The 15,479-nt window shown below is 28.3% G+C and overlaps 1 protein-coding gene across 1 annotated transcript in view; it reads right to left on the bottom strand.

Annotated features, from left to right (window-relative positions):
- The window catches only part of LOC121118961 (kin of IRRE-like protein 1), a 331,486-nt gene that overhangs the window by 278,598 nt on the left and 37,409 nt on the right, over positions 1 to 15,479 (bottom strand). The window lies entirely within an intron of this gene.

Raw genomic sequence — 15,479 nt, 5'->3', positions numbered from 1 at the left:
AAAATTCACATTTCACTGAAATGCTGTAACTTTATAACGTCTGAGGGGTAGACAGATTAAGAAAAAATCAACTGTTATATCTTAAGCTCTTTTTACCTCCATCACTCAATAATAGAAAAAAAAACTTGGTGAATATGATGGATAAATTAAAAACAAGATAAAAATATATAAATTTCAGCTAGGATTAGCCACAAGGCTGAAACAGCAGAAACACTACTGATCTCTTAAATATATGGCGACACTCTTTCCTTTGTGTAATTTTCCCTCTATCGACAGCTGTTATTCCATTTAGGAAAAACTCTTCCTTTACCCTCGGTCTATTTAGAATCGTTCTAAGGAAATGTGAAGTTCATATACTTTTTTTCCACTATAGTCTACCAATAATTAGGCAAGAAATGAACTATAATAATGATCAACTTTTCACAAAATGACCTATAAATTATAATTTGATCAATTTCTAGCCTTTATCTGCATAATATACTGGTTGCAAATTTAACTTTAGAAAGGATGATGCTGTGTTACAACTTGTGAGGAAGGGGATGTCATTTTGACATCAATTCTAAAAATTCAAAAACATCATAGTATTGTCAAAATTGCATCTCTTGCCTGTTCACATTAAACACCACAATTGCTTTACGTTAATCATTACTTTGACCTACGAACGACAAAATAAAAAGGAAAAATAGTGGGTTTTTTATAAATTGGCGATATCGATGTTTTACCTCAATAAAGGTAAGGTTATCCAAATTTGCACTTTTTTTTAATCTAAGTGGAAAAAGTTTTTGCAAATTTTCGTAAATATAAGTTGCCTTACATTGGTTGCTATATGCAGATAAACAGACAAATAGGCAAAAAGCTATTTTAAAATTTTTTATTGTTCTTTAAGAAAATCAAAAAATGATTTTCATAAACATTTATAAATAATCATAAGGACAATATTAAAACACAACCAGGTTTTTTTTCTAATATGTGAAACTCAAAACTTTAAGGCGGTTGTGCTACCTCTAAATAATCAAAGAAATTGTGAAAACTTTGTAAATCATATATTTTTTTTTTTTTTCAAGAGAAAGGCATTTAAATCTTTTATATTTTACTTTTTTACAACAAGTGATTTAATGGGTACCCTATTGTACATCTATGGGCTCAAAAAATATGTTTGTATTCTAGGATGGGCATCAAAGCATGAACTCAAAAGTTTTCTAGCATTCATTACCTCTTTTTGAAGGTGCCGTAGGGTCTTTATGTATAAGAACTATCCGAAGACGGCATTGACGGACTTATTGACGGTACTAGTAGCTACGGAGAAGTCGGTGGTGATTTGATTGATTGATTTGGTGAGGCCTTCCTTCATATTCTTGCCCAAGCTTGAGAAAAGAGGGATTGCTCTTTTCTGTTTTATACAAAAAAGTTACGGTATATAATTAGCCTTTGTTCGGGTATTTAGACTTAACCTTTAGAACAATTCCTCAAAATTTGGTAAGGATTAGACAATATCTTGTGTTGACACAATTTTCTTTTCATTACAAATCTAAATTTTTTAAATTTTTTATAAAAATAAGTTTTAATCATATAGAATTAGGTGATATCTTTTATTATATGATCAGATTTTGTCGCTGGTTAGGAAAGTGATGTGTCTACATAGTCATTGCATGGCTTCTCTCTCCTCTCTTTTGCGTCATTTACAACCTATAAGTTTTCTATAGTTGATTTTATTTTAATATAGTGTGCTACTTGATTTCCGTTTATATACAAGTGTCTTTAAAAAATCATGACTAATATTCCAAAGATCTAGTGTAATTTTGATTAGATATATAAATGTTGAATCTTATTTGTAACACATTGGGATTCTTCATATTTCACTATTCAATTCACTGAAGGAAACTGTTCAACTTTAAGTTGTTTAATGTTTGCTAAATAATATAACGCTACTTCTATATAGCTTGGTAATTTTGATGTCTTATATAGATATATACATGCTCTTATGTCTTGTTTAGGCTTAGAAATTGTCATTTCCAAAGTGTAGTAACTGATTTGAAGATCCCTGATGTGAATAACTCTTTATTATTGAAAGAAATATGACATAAATAAAACTTATAACATAGGATTTTGTACGTAATAACACTGATAGAAAAATATCAATAAGGGAACCCTAAATATATCCCCATTTTTTTGAAATTCCGTATTCAGCCCCAGTATGATAAATATAAGGGCTAAGCAAATGGCCAACAAGATCGACAGAGATCGGGAATAGCAATTACACTACTGTACAGGAACTCCAGATCTCTCTTTAAATTTTCCCTTCTACTCATACTTACTTAGATATGTTTCTTCCATCCTTCTTCATCTTAGCCACATGGAAAACCAGGCGAATGGACTAATTCACTTTGTCTTCACCACCTAAACTTCATTATCTATGCAATATGAGATGCACTGCTTCTCAGGCTTTTCCTTCACAAATAATGGCAAGATGTTTGTTTATACACAAAGGAAAGTTTAATCAGAATGTAAAAAAAAATCACTAAATCTTTTTACATTCATGAAAAAATAACATTAATTAATAGTCCACGTTGTTTGGCCTAATCCTGTATGCAAGAAGGGCATAATAGTTCTTTATAAATTTAATAATAAAATCTCGTTCTGGTTTGTAAGCAAAAAATAAATTAAAACTAAACGTATGAATCCAGGCAATTTGAAGAATATTTTTGAAGAGAGCATCATATCTGTCAGGACTATTTTTTAGACTACCTAAACGCAGCAAATATGGTTTAAATCAAGTATTCACAAAGCGCAAGCCATCTATAATTAAGTATAAGACAAGAATAACTCTAATTCCCTCATTAATTCAACTCAGAGTCGAACAAATACTCACAATTTAAACACAGTAAACAAATCTAAATGCTACTCATAATCATTAATGCATATTTTTCTTAGGGTTTTATAATATCAGCGGAAAAGGAACCGTCAGTGAAAGGAAATAAATGGTCAATCTCATAGGAATGACTATGTCATCGATACTTCACTTTACTTTAACGTTATAACTCTGTAGTAAACCATTATTTTTACTCTTTGTATCTTATACGTGCATTCATTAGTTATTACTTTATTCTGAAATGTTCACTTTTCAAGATGGAAATACCAATATCAAAAACTTTGTCAAATTATAGAAAAATCTATAAATTATCAAATAAAAAAAATTTCAACTTTTTTTGATCGTATTTTATTACTCCTTCATGTAAATTTAATTTTAGAGTAGAAAAAAATATTACATTGAACGAACCTAAGACTTTTTGTTGTTGCAACTTGAACAGTGGTTTTAGTTTCCACACCTAAAATCATTATATTGTATTACTGAAGAAAAACATCTTCACATTGCAAACTACAAAAAACCGCTCACCCTTTCTCGTTCGTATTTTATACTTCTTTACTTATTTGCATACTTTAAGAACAAAAATTAATGTTTAAATTTTAAAAACATGTTGTTTATGCATTTTGCATATATTTTTTTTTGTATTGTTTATACTAACGAAAAATATATTTTCGTTGAAAAAAATATTTGAAAGTGTTTTTATATAAAATATATGACAAACATTCTTAAAAAACATATATTTTGATATGATAGCTAAAAAAAGGTTACATAAGAGTCCATGATAAACGAATATAATAATTGTAGGTAATTGTCGATACCATATAAATGTGACCTGTCTACTAGTTATTATCTATTATTATTGTTGTTATTGTTTGGTATTCATAACCTAACACACTTATGATTATTGTATACTTAGAGATTAATTACTCTTAAGGCTTAAGGTAGGCTTAATAGTTAGCTGTACACTTTAAAAAAGTTCGTTTACAGTTTTGTGTTTGGTATAGCTAAATATATGTTACTGCGTTCCGAAATTGAAGTAAAAAAAGGTAAAATTTGATACAATCTTCTGTATTACTCCGATCAAGATGACAAAGCGGAGCAGGCTGCCAACAAAATGTTTGCTATGGACCAAATACAATATCGAATGCAACAGCAACGCAGGGTTTCCAACAATTTCATTCTAGTAACTATAAATATCGAAGATATCAATAAAATAATAGAAATCGTCGAGATGGACGGACATATGAGCACTTATTTGATTTTCCCAGGAACTGAATATTGCCCAGAAAAACGTTAGGAACTATCTACATCTGATAATTGTAAATATGTTAATTTTATTCCGAAAATAAAGCAGAACAATACTCAAAAAATTTTACTTCACCTACTATTTAACAAATTCTATCGACAAATAAATATTAATTTCAAAATGGTCGTGGCTTAAAACCAGATTGACGTACTTTCGTAACGATTAGAAGGGAAATACAGAATGGATTATATTATTTAAAACAAATATTTTAATTCAGACTGTTTGAAGAAGCTTATTTATAACTAAATGCATGGCTAATTTTTTCCCATGCCGTTATTTCAGCACTAGGGTACATATTTATAGTTAAAAAGGTTATTATTCTATTTTTCCTTCGAGATACCGATGTTCATTGAGTTAATAAAAAATATCTTACTGAACTTATTTGGCATCCACTATATTTAAAAAAATATTGTAACATTAATCTTTTTATGAAATCTATTAAGTTAATGATACAACTTCACATGTTTCGCACTTTTTATTTATATTTATCTAAAAATAATAATGTTTATAAAATATTGCATCAATTAACTTAATCTTAGGTTTACATAAAATTGTTCTAATTTGTTCAAAGCCAAAGTATATGTTATTGCAAATAGATATTCTAAAAAATATTCATGAATTATAGAATTATCCCCAAAGAGAAACAAAAAAATCTTTTTGATATGTGGTTATATATTTATGTTAAATTAGCATGGAGCCAACTTTTTGTACATAAAATTGCTCAAAGCTTTGTGATAAAAAATTTGCCTCTACATTCAGCATAATTAACCCTTTAACTTCGAAATTTTCACTTTGATGAAAATCTCAAAGATGATTAGAGTGATAAAATATACAAATTAAGACCACTGATAGTCTATTTGAACAGAAGGTTCACAAATTTTTTCTCCTATAATTGTTAAGCTCTACATCCAAGGCATGTGGGAGTCAATCTCATAGATCAAAGAACTGCTTTATTACACCAAGATGCAGTTTTCAACACAGTTTTATCTAAGATTTTTTTCAATCTTCTAGATATAGTATGTTATATCGTTTATAACATTAAATATCCAATAAATTGACTTCAAAGTTATGATTGACAAGAGTCTTATTAAACTGTTTGAAGGGGTAAGAGGGCAACCCAATGGTCTACACCCCCGAAAAAAGAAAAAAATGTATTTGGTATAATGGACTGTCATTATGGAAATTTACAAGGGTTTCAACAAAAAAGAAAAAGATGTATTTACTATGCAAGCAAAAATGTAGAAAATCGAATTTTTGTCATTTGTATGGCTTGTAATTTTGCTTTATACTTGGTAAGAAATAGAAATTGCTTCGTTATGTTTCACATGTAAGCAGTTGTTATAGTAACTTTAATCAATTTTTCATAAAAGAATTATTACTTAATTAAATTATAAATAAAAACTAAATCAAAATAATTAAAATATGTTAGGAATTCAACTCCATAGAGTAACTTTAGTATTTTGTTTATACATAATAAACAATTACCGTTAACACCCAGAGGAACACGAATGTCCCATCAAATTAATTCTAATTAGTGCTAATATGATCAAAGAGATCAAGAATTAATTATAATTATCTTTGATTTTTTTTTTCAATTCCTTGTGGGTCTGAAAGGGTTAAAAGCAATCCTATAACAATAATTGTATTAAAGAATTGATACAAAATGTATGACATTTTAAAATCATAATCGTCATCCAATTTATAAAAGTAATGCTGTTTTCATTAAAAATGTCAGTCAAATTGAAATTTTTTGAGTTATTTCGAAAGAAAATGAATTTTTTATTTATTCAAAGTGCTAATTTTTTTTATAAATATCAATGAAAATATGAGTTATTTTATATACAAGTATATCAAACTACTAAGATTAGACTTTTTTGTTTTATGAAAAACAAAAATAAGATTTTTTTAAATTTAAAAACATGAGTAAGAGATTTGCATTTGTTGTCTGTTTAATGTTAAGTTATAGAACTCAGGGGATGAAAAAATCCACAAACATAACATGGAAAACTTGTTTTTTTTGTGGAAAAATTATATTTTTTTATGAAGGAAGGAGTCCCTATAACATTTTCATCTATATAAAAGTATTTTCCCATAAAGAAGCAGAGTAAAATTAAAACCCAAAGTTATTTTGATCCATTGTTTTGAAACTAATAAAAGTAGGGTCACGTTTAGCAGGATAACCCAAAAACTAAAATACATATTATCATGCAATTTTGACAGCTATCTTTTGTAGATTGGTACTTTATGAAATTGAATTAAATTTAAAAAAACGTAGTGCTTTCTAATTGTAAAGTTCGGGACTTTTCAGCAATTATGTTAATATAAATATATTATAACAAATTTGCAAGTGAATACGTGAAGTTTGCAAACTGTAGAAATGCAAAATTCTTAAATTACAGCATCAATTATGGCAAAAAATATATTGGTAATGAAACTATCCCATTTTAAATTTCAAAAGGTTCAAGTCCAAATGGTATGTATGAAGTTCCTAATTTATTTAAGTTTTCCTTTTTCTTCTTATTTTTCATATATTTATAAATTATTTATCAGTCCAATTTAGATTTATTTCTATTTAAATCTATTATACGAATTCCATACTTCATATTATGGCGTGGAAAAGTGTTATATTTTTGAATAAGTTAATATGTTTTGTATTTCCTTTCATCCCTTGCCATGATTTAAATACAGTTTTAATATTTATATAAACAATTAAATATGGTTTGTTATAAAGTTCCTCTGTATTCATTAATAAAAAAACCGTAAACCAAATCATAGCTCGTCAGATGGTATTTCGAAAATACATTAGAGGGATTACCGATCATAACGATGCAAAAAATATTTTATCATCATTAAAGTAACAGAGCTTTTACATAAAAAGATATCGTCCTAATCATAAATACAAATGTGGCTTAGTAAACTATTAAACATTTTTGTAGTAAATAGTTTAATACAAAAAAACAACAACACAGATTAATCTACTAAAAAGGTTTAAAAAAAAAGATAATTTACATTCATAAACCCATATTGATAATTTAACATTACATAATAAATAAAACAAAACAAGTTTTTTAACAAATCTGATTGAAAAATCAAAACTAATAATGTGTGTGAACTACTGGTCTTTGAAATAAAGGGAGTACATACAGTGCTTACAATAATGCTTGTCTAACCTTCTGGGACAATAGTTATTTGAAACAGCTAAATGCTGTCTGAACGGAGAAGTTGTCCCAATTCAAAAACTCAGAACTTTTTGACATTTAACGCAGTTGTATTATTGTATAATAATAGGTTTTTGCTTTATTTTAACAAGTTAACATTAAGAGGCATTCTTATATGAGTATAACAATAGAAAATGCATATTGCAAAACTTTTTAAACAAAAGGCAGCTATAAAAATATTAAAAAACAACCTTCTTTTTAATTTTTAATGGTCCGATAGAGTTGCACCGATTAAGTATACGTAAACATTACAATATTTAATGTACTCCGTCTGTCTCCAATTATATTTGAGTACTTAAATATTAATTAGATTCCCTTCTCTAAGAATGAACGAGACGCAAACCTACGGACACATTGTCATTAAAAATATAATTTCTCCCGATTTAAGTTATCCATTTTTTTGCAAAACATATTTTCTAGTTCATTATATGAATAATACTATCTTTTAACAAATCCTGTGACGTTAATTATAATTGTCCTAATAACACTTATTAATTCAACAATTAATAGAAGTTTAGTTATTCAAATTACTTCATTGTACGTTATATTAAAGCATAAACAATTTGCTACAATACAAGACAATCATGACCTCTTTAGTTAATTTACAATTTGAGAAAATCGCTCTTGAACATGATATAAATGTTGCAGAGAAAGGAAGGGTCTGTCCAAAAGGCCGAATAGGACCAGGAAAAGTTAAAGAATACAGCCAAATGATAGTCCCCTCAAGTCCTTGAGAGCCAATGCAAGAGATCTTTGGGTTTCACACCAGAGTATCCAGTGAGCTCTCGTAAAAGTGGATTGTGGCTTTTGACAACGGCAATGAAAGCAGCCATCTCCTCCGTTGCAATATTCTTTTGAATGAGTACTTTTTAATTCTTTTTTGATACTTTTTACAACCTTATAACCTTGATGCTAACCCCCTCAACTATATCTTTTGAATACATGTCGAGGGGAAGGTCTTCAGTGTTCGGCATCAAAACACTGAGGCCCTCAAAGCTACTCTCACTCAGCACTGGGACGGCATGACAGATGACTACATCTACAGCAGTCCCAAGTCCTACCGCCCCCTGGAAGCCACCATTGTCACTAAGCAGGGCTATATTAATGATTTAAATCTCTCAGAAACACATTTATTAATAGATTTTTTTTTTAAATTCTATTGTTAATTAATAAATTATAACTTTTTGATGTTTAAAACTAAAAGTATTCAGATTTTTAATTATAGGTCAACAGTATGATAGTTCAGAGTATCTTAAAGATCTTCTATCTCTTAAATATCTTCTTTTAGAGCAATAATAGCAAGATCCTAGTTAATGTTGTATTAAAATATTTTACCTTAGGCAAAATATTACCCTTTTTGCCTAAGAACATTTTCCTTAAAACCATTTTGCCTCAAGGATATTTTAACTTTATAAAAAAATAATTGATATTTATAAATCATTTTTGGCTAAGATAGATGTTCCTTTTGATTTTTTTACCAAAAATAAGTAATGTGTATTGTTATAAACCACATTATATTTTTGAGTCATTATCCAAAAATTTTATTTATTCACCAACAGAATTTAAATATGTAATTTAGTCAAACCATAGACAAAATAGGTCTTAAATTAGCATAATAAGAAAAACAAAAATAGATAAACACGCCAAAAATTGGAAACAAAGAATTGCAAATCACTTGTCTGTTAGCAATTATCATTAGGGATTATGGATAATACATACTAGAAACCCTCATGGATTGACAATTTGAATAAAATGTGTAAATCTCCATTTTTTTATGGAAATTTTAATAGTCTATCTAGAATATTTATGTTTTTGAAAAGAAAAAAAACATTCAAAATATTAGGCAATATCATAATTCAATACATGATAATAGCATCATTAGTCCAACAAAATAAATATTTAGTACTGTTTATAGAAACATATATTGCATATTTTGATTTTAACCAAAAATAAACAATAACAAGTTTTAAACTAATTTATTATGTAAAGACAAAATATTATTTAGGCAAAATGGCTCAATGTCAAAATGAACTAAGACAAAATGTCCGAAGGCAAAATTACCAACACACTTAGATATTCCAAGCTCGAGGTATAGTTTATTCAACTGAAATTATTTCAATGCACATTTTTAGTCAATATGACAAGAAGATAAAATGACAAGTGACAAAGAAAATAATATTTACATTTTTCATCAACAGACTCTTGGATCTATGGCATTGACAGGCAAATAATTAACAAATGAAAAATAATCATGAATAAAAAAATGTTGTTAGGGATCTGAACCTTGTATAAACCCTTTGAATAAAAATAACCTGTCATGACCAATTTGTATTCAAATATTGCATAGCTCTTCCAAGAACTATCAAAGTGAACCTAGTAATTAGTAATTGCTAGATGACGAAAAGTGCATCAATTTCATTTATAAATGAAATGAAAATATTTTTATCTACATAAAATTCTATATAGATCAAACTAACCTCTTAATATAACAAAAGAATTAAGGAGAATACCAATTTGACGTCGTAAAAAATTTAAACGATCCAATTAAAATGTCAAATATCACCTTATCTAGATAGTATGTATTTATATATTATAAAGAATAAAATATTAGTTAGCAACAAAAAAAAACTTTACCTTCGATATAAAGCCATATGGGACCTCTCAACTGGGATTTGAAAAGAAGGGAAGACATTCAAACTCTTATATATCTTTTTTTATTTATTAAATTTTTGTGTGCATATTCTTTTTTACAAATACAATCTTCCTTGAAAAAATTAAATTACTTTCGAAAAACGAATAATATTGTAATAAGAAAATATAATTTTGTGTAATAAATGTACACTGTACATATATAAAACATTATGTACTTTATAATCTGTAAATAACAGTGTCATTATACGAAAATATTTGACAAATTTATTATTAATTCTTTTCAAAAAATGTAAATTTACATAACTGTTATTTTTTTTTTACATTAAATAATTTGATTAAAAAAATGTATAGATAATTTTTCTAAAATCTACTCGATCATGTAATCATTATTTGTACAAAGTAGTGATGTTCTTAGCCGATATTATTTAGGGACTACTTCTACTGTGTATATGTTGACAAATTAAAATTAATAGTAGAAAATCAGTTAATATGTAATCCAATCCCATATTCCTATCTTCTGCAGGGCTCATAATAAACTTTTTGCATTGTATCTTCTGATAGATCTCGAAATATTAATTTCTGGACCACACGGTTTCATTTTCCATGACTTTGTGATGAGACAATAGGAAAAAAGTAAGGTATTGATCGTATTATTTTGTTATTAAACTCTCTACCTTTTCAATTACCGGAGTAAACTCATCAAATAAATGAGAGTAAGTCTCAACCCTTCATCGAAAGAAAAAACACAACCTATTTTCAGGATGCCCTTTAACTTTCTTGTGCACAAAGAGTATATTGCAATTCTAAAATAAAACCATTTTTTTATTGGTTGTCTTCGAGTCTGTCCTTAGAAGGGATCTGAAAAAGTTGACAATTTATTTGGAAAAGAAGCCAAGACTATCAAAGGAGGAGGGGGATATCTTCTGCTCCCCCTGAGAATTCCCTTGGTGGGAAATTTCATCAGAGGTTCTCTTTGAAATATGAAAATTCGTTCGAGTGGAGTCGATTTTGCAGGCCAAACAGCAAATTCAGGTGATCTGTTAACAAAATTGCCTTAGAATAGTACAAATTATCTTTTTGATCATATGTAACATTATCAAGACCTGCATTGCCCCTACATCTTTGATTGTTTTTACTGACTACGTCAGCTCATAGAAAATGCAGACATACTACAAAATTGGACCGTTTTCTTAAATACCTAAAGAGAAGTTGTGTAAATTAACCTGAAAGTATTAGTATTAGCTTAGGCGTAATAAAAAATATTTACTGTCTTCATCAGAAAAATGGCTTAAAATAAAAAAATACTTCTTGGTACTCTAAAAGTAAGAGCAAAGTTTGTATTACGGAGATAAACGAATATGGGGCTTTTGTAGGGACAAGGACGAGACGATTAATCAATTTTTGTATTAATTCAAGACAGTTTTTCGAATATATAATGCCATTAGCAAACTTTGAAAGGAACATTTGGTTTGTTATAACGTCCAGAAAGATTATTATTGCAACTAAAACAAATCGTATCTTGTATTCGAAACCTGCTTCCTCGGATATTGATATATCAGGTGTTTTATCCGTTGTGAAACTTCCCTAAGTGGTATAAAAGCCCTAGTCGTTAAACAAACTATAAAATTATGTAGTTTTTTTTTTTTTTTTTCAATGCCTTTGATTAAATTTAGTATATTTTTGTTATAGTCGACGTATATGCTAATAAATATGTTATTGATTTCAATAACTTTCATCGTACTTTTACATTGAATTGTTGGCCATGAGACAAAATAAAACCAATTTTGGCGGGAGTCTATGAAATTATTTTTCGAAATAGTTATTGGGTTATTGAACTAAAATTTTGTTTGCCAAAAAGATTGGCATTGACTGATGCAACTACTTTTCAGATAATATGTTTTTACATAAATATAGTAATCTATGAGTTTTTCCACACTATTTAACTTATTTAATATATTCCCATAAACATTATTAAATTTATTTTCATAATAAACAAAAAAAAAAATACTCAAATAAAACCATTGAATAATAAATTAACAAAATGAAAATAAAATATTATTATGAATGAAATATTTCTTCTATGAAAAAAAATATACAAATGTTTGCACTACTTGAATTTTTTTTATTTAAAGTGTATATTATTTTAAAAGAAACATATATTTTTGAATATAAAACATTATAGTTATTAATGCAACTCCTGAAAAAAGGTACAAAATGGAATATAAAACAGTTATTTCAATTGTGTGCTCTTTAAATTTATATTCTTATATATTAAAGGTATTTATTATGTAGGGAACATGTATCAAACTTTATAAAATATGCACATTATGTTATAAAATATTATTTCAATTAATAAATTTCATCAAAAAAAGCTTAAAATAGGCTTAAAGATTAGGTCTACACCTTAAAGAAAATTATTTAAAGTTTGTAATTAGAAATAAAAAAAGAAAAAATTCGAGGCATTATTCAGTATTACTATGACCAAGGTGAAAAGATGGAGAAAAAAACTGTGCTGTTAATGGATTCAATAAATTATCGAATACTTCATCTTTGTGGTAATTCCAACAATTCTTTTAAGGTAATATGGACGTCGACAATATCGATAAAATAATATAAATTTTCTGGATGGACCTACATATGATCACTTATTCCATTAACCAGGAACTGAAGATTAGCGAAAAACCCGTTTGGAAGCATCTCACTATTATCTTATTTATTTTAATTTTATTGTCATAATATAGTGAAAACGTTTTGAACTTTATAATTCACCTATTATTTCTAATTCTACTTTGTTGACAGAAAAATAAATACAAAACATACAAAGCCGTGTAATAATAGAATTTTCATTTTAAACAAATTCCTTATATTGAAGCTTACATACGTAAGTATCCAGACAATATTTCCAAGTTAGTTTAAACAATTATAGATGGTATTTTGTACTAAATTTGTAACATTTGACACTTAAAAATTAGCCTTTCTATCACTAAATATGATCATTCTCAGCATTGATCAACAACTGTAAACATGACATAGAAACTTATACAACGCTTATTATATTTTTTTTGTGAGGACATGTTTTTCATCACAATAACCTTCATGGATTTCAAGGAGATATTGGTTTACCCTCCTTCTCAGCTCTGACCTCAACTCAAAATAACTCGGGCTAAGGGCATGGCTGATGGACAGCCACTCGTCAACTTCCAAAATAAACTGAAACTAGCTGTCTAGTCTATATATGGAAGTTTTGGCAATATGACAAGTCACTGAGTCTTGAATCCACAAGAACCTTGTATCTGGAATTTATTTAGCTTCCATCCATGGCATCACAATATTCTTGAGAAGATCCAAGAACACTGAGAAGGTAAACTTGATACTGTTTTCAAGAATGTGAGCCGGCATGACATTCCTGTCACTGGTGATCAAGCCAAACACCAATATCTGGGATGTTAACTTTATCTTCAGCACAGTAGGAATATTGCATCTGTCCTCTCTTTGGGTTGTAGGCAGAGTCCAAAGTGAAGTTTGACTCGTCACTGAATAGCTTTACAATGCTTGGATTTGAATTACAAATTTGGCAGAATTTCTTGCCTCTTTGTAGCTGGATGTACTTCATGTTCGTGATACGAAGGCGACACCTTCCAATGCTATATGACTTAAAGCATAAAATTGAAAAAAAAAAAAAAAAAAACGCAACGTTTTTCTTTTTAAAAATATGCATACTAACAAGATAAGGAGTCAAGTGTCACAGATATTGCACGACAGATAAAGAGATACATAAAACGTAAATCTTTTTTGTTTTATCTATATTGGCCTCCACCAAAAAGATATAAATTTATCACAATAAAAATAACGTGCATGCATGATAAATTTAAAAAGACCAGTCTATTTTATTTTGAAGTATGTATTAAATTTAAGATTCAATGAATTTAAAAAAAATAATTATTTCTATTTTAAGAAAAAAGGTTTATAATGTATATTTAAAAAAAAAATGAAGTACAATATAATTGTTCTGAGGTACACGAAAAAAAAAAAAATAGAGCCTTGGTGTCATAACCGTTATTAGTTACAAAAAATTCCCATTCTGATTGTGGGTGTTCATGGCATCGGTCTACATATCAAGATACACCCTAATATATTGACCAATTGAAACTTAGTGATATTTCCCTGTTTTTTTATGATCCGTGGTGCCCATATTGCTGCTTCATAATATAACAATGATTCTTAGCATACTTCTCGAATCCATTTGATGTATATAGGCCGAGAACCCATTAGAAACCAACTAAGTTTCTTGTACCAAACAATACTTTTTTGGTTTTTTGGGAAATATTTATTTATAATCTATATTAGCGTGGGGATCCTAAATCTTCATGAAGGTAAAACTCCAATATGGTGAGAAGTTATTAATTCTTTTAGAAGATGATTTAGACTAATTAAATTTCGAAATAGCAATTATATTAAGGTTTTCCAATAGAAGTCCACAAAGAGAAGGGGTCATTTATAATTTGTTATCACATTATGATAACAGCAAAATATAATAAGCATTGCAGAAATAGGTATCAAAATAAAAGGCTGCATATGCATTCAAAGTCTAAAATTGACTTTTACTTTTTTTATCTTCCTGATATACACAGAGGAAACTGAAAGATTCTTAAGAATGAAATATTTTTCTCAGAATAAGAGACAACAAAAAAGCTGACTTTGGAAGAAACTGGCTTCAAAAGTTTCGACATAGGAGCTTTGGAAAAGAAATGATAATTTTGTTTTCCTCCCTTGGAAGTTCATTCGGGATTTTTTTTTTTTTTTTGATGGAACTCTCCAGTTCCAAATAACTATTACATGAATAAAATATGCTTTGCAAATTAAAATATCGAGAAAAGAGAAGCACATTATCTTTACAAGTCTATAATAATCTTGCATTTGTTTTCCAGTGACAAAATTGGCTCAATAGTAATAAAGAAATCAGGCGTGGGATTGAAGTGTCCAGGTTGTTTAATTATCCAGATAGACCGTATATCACAAAGTACAACTTATAAATGAAATGGATATAGATCTCATTTCGGTGAGTGATTTCTGCATTAAATACAATACATCTAGGGCACTGAACGACTCTTATTCATGAATTAGTTTTATTAGAGTAGGAGACGAAGCAGAGTTGACTTTCAAGACTTTTAAAGAATTCCTAGGATTATGAATGAGAACTCTATCTATTCCTCACTGGGCCTTTCTGTCATTTTATAAAACTCCTTAGTTCTTATTTGTAGAAGTATACGATGGTTCCGTAGAAGATTTGGAAGATTTTATGTATAGAAACCATTATTCACGACATCAAAAGTCACTATCATAGACCTTGACATAAAGAGGCACTGGTGAAATCAACGATTCTGCCATTAAAAGAGACAAGATCCACCCACCGAGTGAAGTACTTGTTCAAGGGATC

The sequence above is a fragment of the Lepeophtheirus salmonis genome, chromosome 5, assembly GCF_016086655.4.
Source record: "Lepeophtheirus salmonis chromosome 5, UVic_Lsal_1.4, whole genome shotgun sequence".
In the NCBI taxonomy this organism is placed as follows: domain Eukaryota; kingdom Metazoa; phylum Arthropoda; class Copepoda; order Siphonostomatoida; family Caligidae; genus Lepeophtheirus; species Lepeophtheirus salmonis.
This window is presented reverse-complemented; position numbering and strand designations above follow the sequence as displayed.